Source organism: Tenrec ecaudatus, chromosome 4, assembly GCF_050624435.1.
Source record: "Tenrec ecaudatus isolate mTenEca1 chromosome 4, mTenEca1.hap1, whole genome shotgun sequence".
Lineage (NCBI taxonomy): Eukaryota > Metazoa > Chordata > Mammalia > Afrosoricida > Tenrecidae > Tenrec > Tenrec ecaudatus.
This window is the reverse complement of record NC_134533.1, coordinates 139,647,927-139,661,466: the sequence shown is the minus strand read 5'-3', so window position 1 is coordinate 139,661,466 and position 13,540 is coordinate 139,647,927.

Genomic DNA, 13,540 nt, shown 5'->3' with positions numbered 1-13,540 from the left:
CATTTTCTTATCCTTCAGTACATTGGCCTAACCTATTTGTCCTCATAGAACCTGCCAAGTTTACTTACAGTGCAGTAGCTCATGGGGCAGGGAATGAATTATTTCCCAAGAAAATTAGGAGGCTGCAGCTAGTAAGAAGAAATATTGCTGCTAACGATGGCATGAACCTGTTATTTTGATAATTCTCTCAAGAGAAGATACATTATGTTAGTTTATCAATGTAAATAAATTTTCAATGGGCTATTTACCTGTCAGTTTACATCTATGGGGACTGTTTTTGTAACATCAGATAAATGAGTAATTAGAGGTCTTAAAAGGCTCTTAAATGAGGTAGAGCTTGTAAACGGAACTCCCTGGATGGTAATGTCACCTCAAATGTCTTCAGCACATACTTCCTGCCTGCCGTTTGTTTCAACAGCTGTAATGTTGCACTCTTTATCCTAGCCTCAGAGCGCCTGACTCCCAGCAGGATGGAAGAGAAACCCCGAGGCACCCAAACACGCAGGACACTTAAGATTACTGATCTAGCTGTCCTTGGGTAATCTTGACCAAATCAGTGTCTCTCTCCAAACCTCAGTTACTTCACTACTAAAATGTCGATGTATAAACTGCTCTACTTTAAAGAATACTTCAAGCTCTAACCTCCAGCCCTTTTCTGAGTCTATGACTTTTAGTATACATAACTTCATGCTTCATAATTCCCTAGGAAGGTTAATAAACAAGGGAAAGGTTAGGCCTCAATGAATATTAGTTAGCTTCGTCATCATCATTTTGATTTAATGAATTAGGAAACACTACATGTAGCAAAGAAATCCAAATTATACTGCACATTGATGAAAAACAAAGAAAGCCCCAGCAACTGGTGGAATATCAATTAAAGTGTTTCAACAAAAGAAGCACTTATTCATCTATGCCAAGAAATTGGGCTATCTGGCATTAAGTGGAAGAGATCTTATTTGTGACCTCTCAAAAGAAAAGTTACCCAACAGAATGCCAAAATTAATGAACAGTATAATTAATATCACTACAAGTAAAATTTCTGCTGAACAGAATTCAATAATAGTCATAGCAGTATATAGGCAGGGAATTGACAGAAATTCAAGCTGGATTCTGAAGAGGACATGGAATAAGGTTGATATCAGATGGATTGTGGTGGAGAGCAGAAAATATCAGAAAGATATTTATCTATGTTTTATTGATGAAAAGACACTTGAACATATGGATCATAGCAAATTATGGATAGCATTTCAAAGAATCATAATTTTAGAGCATTTAATTGTGTTCATAAGCAATTTGTACATAGATCAAACAGGATAAGGAAATACTTTATGGTTTTACATTTGGAAACATGTGCATCAGAGTTGTATCTTTCCACCATATGATTCCAAGTTTGCTGAGCAAATAATCCTAGAAGCTAGATGACATGGAAAAGAATACAGCATCAGGATTGGAGGAAGAGTTGTTGACAATGTGCAATATGCAACTGATGCGAACATGCCTGCCGAACATGAAGGAACTTGAAGTACTTATGAAGATCAAAGATTACAGTCATTGGTATAGATTACACCTCAACACAGAGAAAACAAAAATCTTCACAACTTGACCAATAAGCAATATCATGATAAGCAGAGAAGATTGAAATTGTCAAAGATTTCATTTTACTCAGATCCACAAGTAATACCCATGGAAACAAATTACACATTGCTCTGTGCACATTTGCTTCAAAAGCCCTCCTCACAGTGTTCAAAATGTATAGATATAACCTTAAGGACAAAGATGAGCCTCTACACTTGTGACACTTTGTTGTACAGCAATAGGAAATTAATAAAGTGAGTCTTTTAAAACTATGAACTGGGTTACATCTGCTCTGCCCAGAACCTGCAATAGCTCCCCATTATATTCCATGTAGAAGCTGGAGTCCTCCAGATGCACCCAAGGCTCACGTGATCTGGGCTGTTCCCATCTAACCTCACTTCCTTCTCGTGATCAGAAGCCGCGAGATCAAACTCAGGATCAGATTCAGAATCAGGAAGCACACAGGCAAGTCTGAAAGGCCTCCTCAAAGTGGAGGGCACACCTATCGTTTCTTTAGTACATCACCTCTCGCAGCTGCTCTTGGCCATGCCAGCACACAGGTCCTCTGTCTGCTGTGCTTGTCCCGTCTCCATGCAGACCTCCTTTGGGGCTTCTTCTCAGAGCTGTCAGGGCAGGCCTCTCTGCCAATACAGAAACATTCATTGGTGTACTCCCACTTTGCTGCCATCAGCCTCTCCATAGCTAAGTGACACATTCCTATCCAGGGGAGCAGTTTTGTTTAGATCTCTTAGGTGCATGCATAGTCCACGGGTTTCTGTCAACACAACTGACCCTCATAGCCACTGCTGAGCCTGTCACCACCAACTCTGATGCAAGAACGTTTTGAGGCCTGTCATCACTAGCTACACCACAGGAACCCTCCAGTGTTACAGTTCAATGTTACAGTGTTATGGCTCTTTTAGGAGGTTTCTTGCTTCCTCCCTTTCTGCTATTTCTTACCTCTTCTCCAATCTTCTTATTTTCTTTCTAACTACCAAACTCTGCAGGATTATATATATATAGATATAGATAGATAGATAGATAGAGCGCGCGAGAGCGAGAGAGAGCGCGCGTGTGTGTATATATATATATATACACACACACATATACATATATATACTATTTGTCAACTTCAAGGCATGGAGTTCCATGAGTGTCACAAAATAACCAATTTTCTCTCAGTAGAATACTGTGAGTTTATTTGCATACTAGGTTATACTCACTTTTGCATGTTTGTTTTTCTACCTTTTGTTATGAATTGGGGAAAGTTTACATAGCACATTCATTTTTCATTCAATAATTCATATACATACTGTGTCATGTCATCAACTGCAGTAGCTACAGTGTAACATTCTCATCCTACATTCTCCCTGTGTTGTATCTTTCCACTGCTTGGTTCCTATCCAGAATGAACTTTATTCTTGGGTAAATACTGTCTTTTGCTCTTAAGAGGATGAAATCTTAAAATATGGGATCCTCCCTAGGGTCACTGTTCCCCTTGCACACATAACTACTTGTGGTGAGTTCATCTCCAGACCTGAAGGGAAATCAAGAGCCATACTCTCAGAGTTTCCACTGTCCTCTATCTGACTGGGTAGCCTGGTCAGTTTTATTTGTGGTTTTGTTCCATATTTTTATCCCACTCTGTCTAAGAACTTCTAATATTATCTTTTTCAGAGCAGTCGTTAATTAGAGCCAGGCACCATCAAGTTCTAGTCTCAAGGCCCTATAGATTGAAATCCTGTGGCCCATTAATACATTGGACTAATGACTTCTATTTCTCTTCAATTTTCTTCACTTTCCTTTCTTTCATCAAAGAAGAGTTGTGACATAGATAGTGGTCACTGGGAGCTTTTAAGACTCCAGGTTCTACTCACTAAAGTATGATGTAAATTGTCTTTGTGTACCTTGTTATGCCAATTGACCTCAGTGTTCTCTGAGACTTTGGTTCTAAACGCTCAGACCCAGCAGCTCACATTCTCAAGATTTGGGGGTAAATTTTCAACCTGACTGATACTAAACCAAAAAACCAAAATCATGCCATTGGGTCAATGCCAATTCACATAAGCACTGCCATAATTGGCTTTACTTGCTCAGGACCACCTCAAGCACCCATACTCTTGGCAGATGACAAGAAACATGTGATCCTCCTTTGTTTCCCAGAGCTTCCTGATGACCAGAGAAGTAAATAGCCTCCATTTTCCCCCAGCATGTGACAATTTATAGTCCCCTGTGAATCCCCTGCTCTGTCTGAGGTTAGAATCATTATCTTGTGGGCAGACGTCAAGTACAACACCCCTGTGCCCACAGGATCATGAATTCGGCCTCAGCAGAAAAGCAGAGAGCAGTGACAGACAAGTGGCCTATCACTGGCCATCTTGGCTACACAAACAACCGTCTTATCCCTAGCTACTCTCTGGGCTCTAAAGAATTACCTTCTGGGAACAAGGATTGACATCTGCCACAATCGAAGCCTACACAAACTATTTCCAAATCAGGTCTCTGATGACAGAAGTGCGTCCTACTGCCACCCCCACCTTCCATGAGCTCCGTGGCTGGCAGAGGGTGCCATGCCAGCCCTCCAGAGTATTCTTTCTCTGGACTCTGCCCTGCCTTCTGCTCTCTCCTTGTTTTCTATATATTTAATTTCTGCTTTCGTTTTTGTTTCTCTTTCACTCTTTCCCTTTCTATGTTCATTCCTTTTTCATTTATCTTTATTTTCCTCACTTTTTCTTTTCTGTTTTTCTCTCTGATTTAGCTTATTGTACTTTCTTTTTTTGCTTTTTTTTCACCACCTGTATTTTTCCTTTCCTTCCTTTTTATAATTATTAAATTATTTTCTCTTGCTGTTGTCTGTCTGCCAGCTTTGTCCTGTTTGCCTTTTTAAAAATTTAGTTTGTGTTTTAAAAATGATTTTCTTTTATGGAATCTGTTTGTTTATCTTGGATTATTATTTTTTCACTGTTAAATTTAACTGGAAATAGCACCACAAATGTGCCTACATGACCATTTCACACCAACATTTACTGAAAATGTAGTTACCAGTCAAGACTCATTGTTTACTCCTTTACACCTACCTGATCATATTATGTTGAAAACAAAAGCCAAATCTATCCATAACTGAGCTATAGAAACAACAAATAGAAAACTGTTCAAATGCTCATATTCTCTATTACAACCACAAGTGACTCAGAATAAACCAAAATACAATTATCTAATAAATAAAAATGTAACAGCACAACAATTCTCAGATTCAGAAGACACTTTGGCTCACTTGAAGAAGTAAGAGCAGGTGGTTCAAACAAATGGCCTACACACTGAATCAGATCCATGTTCAAGAAAAAACGTTATAGGAGCTGCCTGATACATAATTTAAAAGAATAGTATTTTGACGTCTTCAATAAATTGAGAGAGAAAGTTGAGTAAAACAAGAAGATAAAGAAAAAACTTTACAAGAATTTAGGAAACTACTCCAAGAAAGATGACAAAATAAAGTAAAAAATAAAAGCCCTAAAATAGAAGTGTCTGGAAATCCACAAGTTTAATGCTAGGATTTCAGAAACAGATAATACATTGAAAAAATAAAAGGTGTAGAATTGAATCAATGAAAAGACAAATGAATTAGTTTAAAGACAATGTTCTCAATAATAATTTGCTATAGGAACAATGCACAAAAACCCCAAAACAAAATATAATCTAATAATTATGTAAGACAACATCAAGAGAAAAACACTTACATGTTATCAAAATTCTAGAGCAGAAAGAAATGACAAAAAGCACAGAGAAAATTGTCAAAAGGTCGTTGAAAGAAAACTTACCTAATCTCATGAAAAAATGATAAGACATACATTCAAAAATCTAGATTAATATCAAACAGGATAGACTTCCAAAAGAAAATCATAAAGATGTGTCATAATCAAACTTCCCCCAAACCAAGACAAGTCAAAATTTCTTAGAGCAGCTTGGGGAAATGGAAAGCTTTTTTCAAAGGAGAATTAATTAGACTAAACTCTTATTTATAAGCAGAAACAATGGAGGCAAGAAGGCAGTGGGATGACATATATAATAAAACTCAAAGAAAAAATTCCCACTCAGGATACATATACCAAAGAAAAATGTGCCTCACATATTACAGAAAATTAAGACATTTTCAGATAAACAGAAATTAGCAAAAAATCACATAAACTGAACAAAAAATAAACTAATTCTCAAAACAGAGTATCAACAACAGTAGTCCATAGCTTGAGATTAGCATACATGACAATGCACCCCAGAATTCAAGCCAGTCATAGTAAGTAAGCCAGCCTACAAGAATTACAATAGGGAGTAAGAGATCAATTGATATTGAAAGACAAAAAGAAAGTACCTAGATGGAGCAGTATAATTATAAAATTTTCAAATGAAAGACAGACAATCTTAAACTTTGGAGAAATTAATAAATTAGAGTATAAACTCAAAGAAAAATAATAAACCTAATTAATACTTAAAAGAGGAGACTCAAAGTTTTAGTAAATTCACAAGCAACAGCAATGAAGAAAATGATAAGAAAATTCATGAACTAAATGATGTCACTATATGCAATTTGTGAAATATAAAAGCTGGTGGTACCACAAAAATAAATAAATACAACACAGCAAAATGACAGCAATAAATTTATACTTATCAATAATCATACTGAATGTAAATGGATTAAATGAATCATTGAAGAGACAAAGAGTAACAGTATAGATAGAAATAAGGCCCATCAATATTTTGCCTACAAGAAAAACACTAACACACACACCAAAAAAAATCTATGAATAATTAAAGGATTATATACTTATATTTTTATATATATGTATGTATATATATATATATATAGCTAAAGGCAATCAAAAAAAGTAGGTATGACAATATTAATTTTGGGAAGGTAGATTTGAAAGCCAAAAGAACCCCAGCATAAGAAACTAAGAAGGACATTATGAAATGATTGAAGGATCAATTGAATAAGATGATATATCCACAATAAATATCTATGAACCCAAATAAAGAATCTCAATGTACATTAATCAGACTGTTACTGAATTGAATAAATAGGCATCTCTACAATAATAATAGAAGACTTTAACATACTGCTTTTAATAAGAGATAGAACAACTCAGAAAGAAATAAGACAAAGAACATAATTAAATAACACAAAATCAAAAAGCTTGACTTCATAGATAATATATATTGAACACTTGGCTTAACAACAAAACAATGTATATTTTTTCCAGTGAACATGGAACTTTCTTTAGGATAGTGCATGTATTAGGACATAAAGCATGCCTTCAGAAAACTTTAAAAGATTGAAATACTATAAATACTTCAGATTACAATGTTATAAAATTGGAAATCAACAATATGAAGGTAAAATCAAATATGTGGACATTGAATAACACTTATAAACTACAGGGTTACAAAAGAAATGTTTACACTCCCTGAATCACATGATTTAAAAAACAACATATCAAAACTTTTGGGAAACAGCAAAAGCTGTATTTAGAAGGAAATTTATAGCAAAAATGCATAGATCACAAAAGAAGAAAGAACTAAAACCAAGTTTCAAAAAATTAGGAATTAGAAAAATACCAACAAAAGAAGCCTAGAGCTAACTGAAGAAAAGAAATAATAAAGACTAAAGCAGAAAACAAACGAAACAGACAAGCAGTGGAAAGAATCAACATGATAAGAAGTTGTTCTTTAAAAATATTAACAAGAATATAACCCTGGCAAATATAACAAAGATGATAATTCAAATAACACATATAAGATATGAAAAGGGTGATATCAAAACTGGACCATTGGAAATTAAAGGATAACAATTCTAAGGCATAGAAAAAATGGACAAATTTCTCAAAACACACTGCCTACCAAAACTAACACAAAACTAAAGCTGAAAATCTGACAAACCTATAACAAAAGAGTAACTTAATCTGGTCATTAAAAAAAAACAACTAAAATAGTCTGAACCAAGACAACTTCCTAGTGAATTTCACCAAACAATCAGAATAGATCTCAGACTAATTCTACCCAAATTATTCGAGATTATAGGAAGAGATGGGAAACTCTTTCATTCATTTTATAAAGTAAACACAACCCTCATACCAACACCATCCAGAAACATCACTAGAAAAGAAAATTACAGACCAATATCCCTCATGAGCCCAGTTGCAAAAATTCTCAACAAAATCCTATCCAATAGAATCTAACAATATATTCAAGAATCAATACATCATGACCAAGTGAAATTCGAAACAGGTAGGTAAAGATGGCTAAATGTTTAAAAACAATCAATGAACACCATTTAAAAACAGTAAATAAAATAACCACGTGAGTATATCAATTGGTGAAGAAAAACCATCCGACAAAATCCAATATCCAATACCACTATGAGTCAGCGTTGACTCAGTGTTAGCGAGTTTGCTGTTTTGAGTTTGTGTTTTACCAAACATGATGTCCTTCTCCAGGAACCTGTCTTCCTGACAGCATGTCCAGAGTGTGTGAGACAAAGTCTCACCATCCTGGATTCCAAGTAGCATTCTGGGTTAAGCACTGGGCTGGTAACTGAAAGTGCGTAGTACAAACCCACCATGGGATCTGCAGGAGAAAGAGGAGTCTGTCTGTTCTCAAACAGATTTACAGTCTCTGAAAATCTGCAAATAGTTCTACTTTGTCCTAAAGGAGCTTTATGAACCTGAATCAACTCAATGGTGGTGGGTGGGTTTTCTAACACTCCCTGGTCCTGCAGCATCCTCAAAACTGTTGCTATGTTACACTCACAGTATCAGCCCAACTCATTAAGGGCCTTCCTCTTTTTTACTGTCCTACTTTAACAAGCTTAATGTCTTTCCTCCAGGAACCAGTCTCTCCCGATAACATTCCCAGAGTATGTGAGACATCTCACCAACCAGGCTTCTGAGCAGCACTCTGGTTATACTTCTTCCAAGACAGATTTGATTGTTCTTCTGGAAATTCATGGCACTTTTAACATTCCTTGGCACCACCACAATTCAAACTCTTCTTCAGTTTTCATTATTCAATGTCCAAATTTCACAAGCATATGAGGTGATTAAAAGTACCATGGCTTGGGTTAAACACACCTTAGTCTTTAAGGTGACATCCTTTCTTTTCAATGTTTTAAAGAGGTCTTGTGTAGCAGATTTGCCCAATGTAATATGATTAACTTGCTACTGCCTGCATCAGTCTTGATTGTGGATCCAAGCAAGATTAAATCCTTGATGAATTGAATCTTTTCTCCATTTATCATATTACCTACTGGTGTAGTTGAGGGGTTTTTTCTTTACATTGAGTTGCAATCCATACTGAAAACTACAATCTGTGATCTTCATCAGCAAGTCCTTCAAGTTCTCTTCACTTCCAGTAAGCAGGACTGTGTCATCTACACCTTGCAAGCTGTTAAAAAACATTTCCTGCTGGTGCACCATTCTTTTTCTCACAGTGCATTTTATCAGTTTATTTGCTCAGCATATGGATGGAATAAGTATGGTGAAATGATACAACCCTGACACACCTTTCCTGATTTTAAATCATGCAGTAGGTGAGTTTAGAAAGGCTTAATAGCTGCAAGGGGCATGAGGAGAAGGGTGGCAGAGTGTGGAGCGCAGTTGCAAACACTGGTGAAATTGAAGAGAAATTAGAACTTTGATGGAGTACTGGTGTGAACATAAAATGGTACCGTTGATTTGTAACACATTTTGGCACTTTCTTAAAATGTTCAACATAGAGTTGTTATATGACTCAGGGATTCTACTCTTTAGTATATAACCAACAAATATAAAAATATGTATATTCACACACAAATTTTCAAAGCAACATTATTTATAGTATCCATTATTCCTTAGAGAAAAATGGAAACACTTCATTTCTCATATAGGGATAAATGGATCAATAAAATGTGTTGCAGGCATTCTCTCGGTTGTAAATTAGATCTCTTCCTAAGTTCTTTAAAGTTGAATTTGTAGGAAAGTCATAGCAGGTGCACACAGTTCTTATGTTATCCTTAGTTTGGAAAAGAAGCATCTCACAGCCTTTCAATGATCGAAAAGTTGAGCATGCAGAAAGGAAAAAATGATTGAAATAAAGATTTTTTTTACAAATAGGGGCTAACTTAGTTGCTTCAGAGTGACAGCAACTTTACATAAAATTAAGGGTTTAGTCAAACCATTTACTACATTCCATACAATAAAGTATTATTCAGCTATAAACATGGGATGAGATGCCATGCATGCTACAAAGAAGATGAACCTAGACCAGATAGTACTAAGTGGAAATTGTCAAGTGCAAAAGGTCACGTTGTACAATTTAATTTCTATAAAATATCCTGAAGTCTCTGGAGAAGTCTGATTGTAGACTTCTGACTCTGGGGTCAGCACTTGGCACCTCATCTGGCTGATTGGGGCTTACTCACAGAAAGCCTAAAGGTGTAACAGGGTAGGGGTGGACTTGGGGAGAACACTAGATCGCTCCATCCCTGACTGCAGAAAGGGCATTGGGGACTTGTAGTGTGCGTAACCTTGGGAGATGAATGCTGAGGACTACAAGGGTATCAGTGCTGTTAGGTAAGCAGGTCCTGGGATATGGAACCATAAATGAAAAGGTGACTGGGCTGAGGGATTATAACAGGTCCTGCTCACTAGCAACAGAGAGATATTTATCTACTCTGGGTCAGGATACCAGTTAGACTTGGCACTATTTATATGGTCTTATTATTATTATTTTGCTGTCTATCTATATAAGATAGGCAGGATAAGCAATCCAATGAGACAGCAACATTACAGATGGTTCCAGCGGGACAGGGGAGTGGATAAGGCAAGGAGTGGTGAGCCAATGATGACACCGAGAGGGAAACAGCAAGGTTTAATAACAGTGATGGGGATGAGGGTGTTTGCCCAATCAAAAAGTGTCTGAGAGGAATTACTGAGAGGTGAATGACAGGTATGCAGGATAGTGGGGCAGGAGGAAAGAAAAGAGAAAAAATGAAAGAAAGTAAAAATTATATACATCTAGGTATAAATATATATATAATTATATAAATTTAGGTATATTTGTCTATAGGTATACATATATGCAAATACAATAATGGAGCAGATGGGCTTTGGGCCTTTACTAAAATCTTACCTAAGTACAAGAACAGTTTGTTCTAATAATGTGGCTCTGTATGATACTCACCTTCCTGACATGATCACTGAAGACAAAATGGGTACAAAAGCAAATGTGGTGAAGAAAGCTGATGGTGGATGGCCATTAAGACATATAGCATCTGGGGATCTTAAAGGAATGTAGTTAAACATGCAGCCATCTAGCAGGGAAGTAACAAAGCCACATGGAAGAAGCACACCAGTCTGTGTGATCATGAAGTGTCGATGGGAAGAGGTATCAGAAGTTCAAACACAATCAACCAAATACATGTGAAGGAGAGTGGATGTAATGGAGACATGTGTTAGTCTGGGTAGACTAGAGAAACAAATTCATTGACACTCATATATGTGTTAGAGAGAAGTTTAAAACACAGAGCATTTGTATATTGAGAAACATTCCAGACTCATCCAGACCAAGTCCCTAAGTCAGATATTAGCCCATAAGTCAGATACCAGTCCATAAATTCCTCTTCAGACTCATACAACACAGTCAACTACGCTAAATACAGGAAGATTACAGGCCAGTGGGTGGAAAGTCTTGTGAAGCCAGTGGCAATGGAAGCATCTCTGTGCTGGCATGGGTCTCCACATGGCTCCTCCAGCTCCAGGGCGCTGGCTCCATCAGCATAGTTCCTTGTGGCTTGTCAATAGAAATGTGTAGCAGAGAGTGTGTCCTGCCTCCAAGCAGGAATACAGGAGTTCCCAGAATCCACATGAGAAGGCCATGCCCATACAGAAGCCTCATTGGCTATGACCTGATGGACAGGCTAAACTCAACTCCTTCACTCAAGTTGACAGGAGATTATGTAACTGCCACAAGACCCCAAATCCACCTGTAAGATAATTGGAAAGCCCCTCTCAGAAGGCTCTGCACAGAAGGGATGATAAATCCAGGGTGTGGTCGAGCACTGACTCTAACTATCACTATTAATATAATCGTTATACTATTAATAATGTGCAGTTATTATATATTATATATAACTATTCTCTGGTTCTTAAATATTTCCTCCCCTTACTATTAAGGCTTATGTTTTACCTCATTAATATTGTTAGACTTATGTATGTTCATTTGTATAATTAACGACATTCGATCAACGTGAGTCATGATTCCCTGAGGACTCAGGATGAAGGGGGCTGGAGGGGAGCTGATAGCAATGATGACTGTATAACGTATTTGAGGGGAGCAAATAACAGAATTGTAGGTGAATGGATATATTGGCTGGGATAAGATACGGCTATAAATAAATAAATATAGATATAAAATAATAATATAGAATGATATGAATATATAACGATAACAATGAGGGTTCTTGGGGAAGGGAGGAGATAAAGGGGAGCTGATATCAAAGAGTTCAAGAAAGAAAATGCTTTGAAACTGATTGTAGAAGCAAGTATACAATTGTGCTCAATTCATTTAATTTACAGAACGTTATGACATCTGTAGGAGCTCCCAATAAAACTATATAGAGACTTGAATTCAATAGGGGTGATGGTTACTTAATCCTATGAATATACTAGACACCGTTAAATTGAACACTTTTAAATGGTGAATTTTATGGTATCTAATAGTATCTCAAACAAGAAGGAAACGAGACCTTGCAGAGACCAATGAGAATGTACAAAGCTCGGTACCACAGGATAGGGACAGATATTGGTAACATTTTGTTTGAGTGAACCTGCGGAGAAAGGGATTTCTCAGACATCGCGGCTGTCAGAATCAGCTGGTGCACAGCAAGCAATTCAGTAATAGAAGATAAAAGATAAAGCATTTACCCCATCACCTAGGGTTTCCAATGGTTGGCATCTAGAACCAACCTGTGGTTGGCATGGAGTCCTCCGTGAAGGCCTTTTCCTGTTGTAAAAGTGGTAATCACAGAAGAAATAATAAATTATGCAATGAATTCCTGCAGCTATGTTTCAATGTTCACTTCTGCGTCATTTTGGGAAATACTATCTTTATACGGCCGAGGGGTATGGCCATAAATTGTCTGCTCTTTTAGTCTTTGCAAGCTACATAAAGTAGGACTCTAACATCTCGCTGAAAACAGAAAGCCTGTTCCTAGGGATTTTGAATCTATGTTCCTAGCAGAACAAGGCAACTTCAGCTCAGTTAAATATTGTTCATGTTATGTTCAGCCTCTTCCTCAAAAAGATACCCGTGTGGTAGTATATTGCGAAAAAGCAAACAGAACTAGAACCGCATCCAGACTCCATCCAGCTGCAGAAAAGCCAGGAAATACCCTGGGGAAATACACAGGCACCTTCATGAAAATCAGCAGCGGCTGGGCGGTGGATACTGGAATCTAGGAGCATGAAGGGCGTGCCATTTATGCCTATCTCGGTCTTCCCCTTTTCTCCAAATGTTGACCTTCCTTTATGTGTGGCACTGCTAGTATCTGTAACTGGAGCTCACTCGGTGTAGGGGAAGCCCCAAATAAAGAAAACATGCCCAACCAGTTTCCCAAGTAATCATACCTACGCCTTGTAGGCTGTGCAGCCTTATCCAATAGTCAGCTTGCTCCAAATAGCACCATGCAAGAGAAATCACTTCTGAAATCTAGCCCATAAGATAGAAGGTGATGAAGGACAGCTAAACCTTCCAAATGTAAGATCACTCCTCTGGAGCTGTTCTTGTGAAAGTCCATAGTGTCTGTCAGACCACCTGCTACCCACCCCAAAGTTTCATCCTCCTGCCCCACCTACACAGAGCAGAGAGATAAGGTGGGGAGACAGGGATTGTGACATAAGCAAATGTCCTCAGACTGTTATATGTCAATGACATCCTA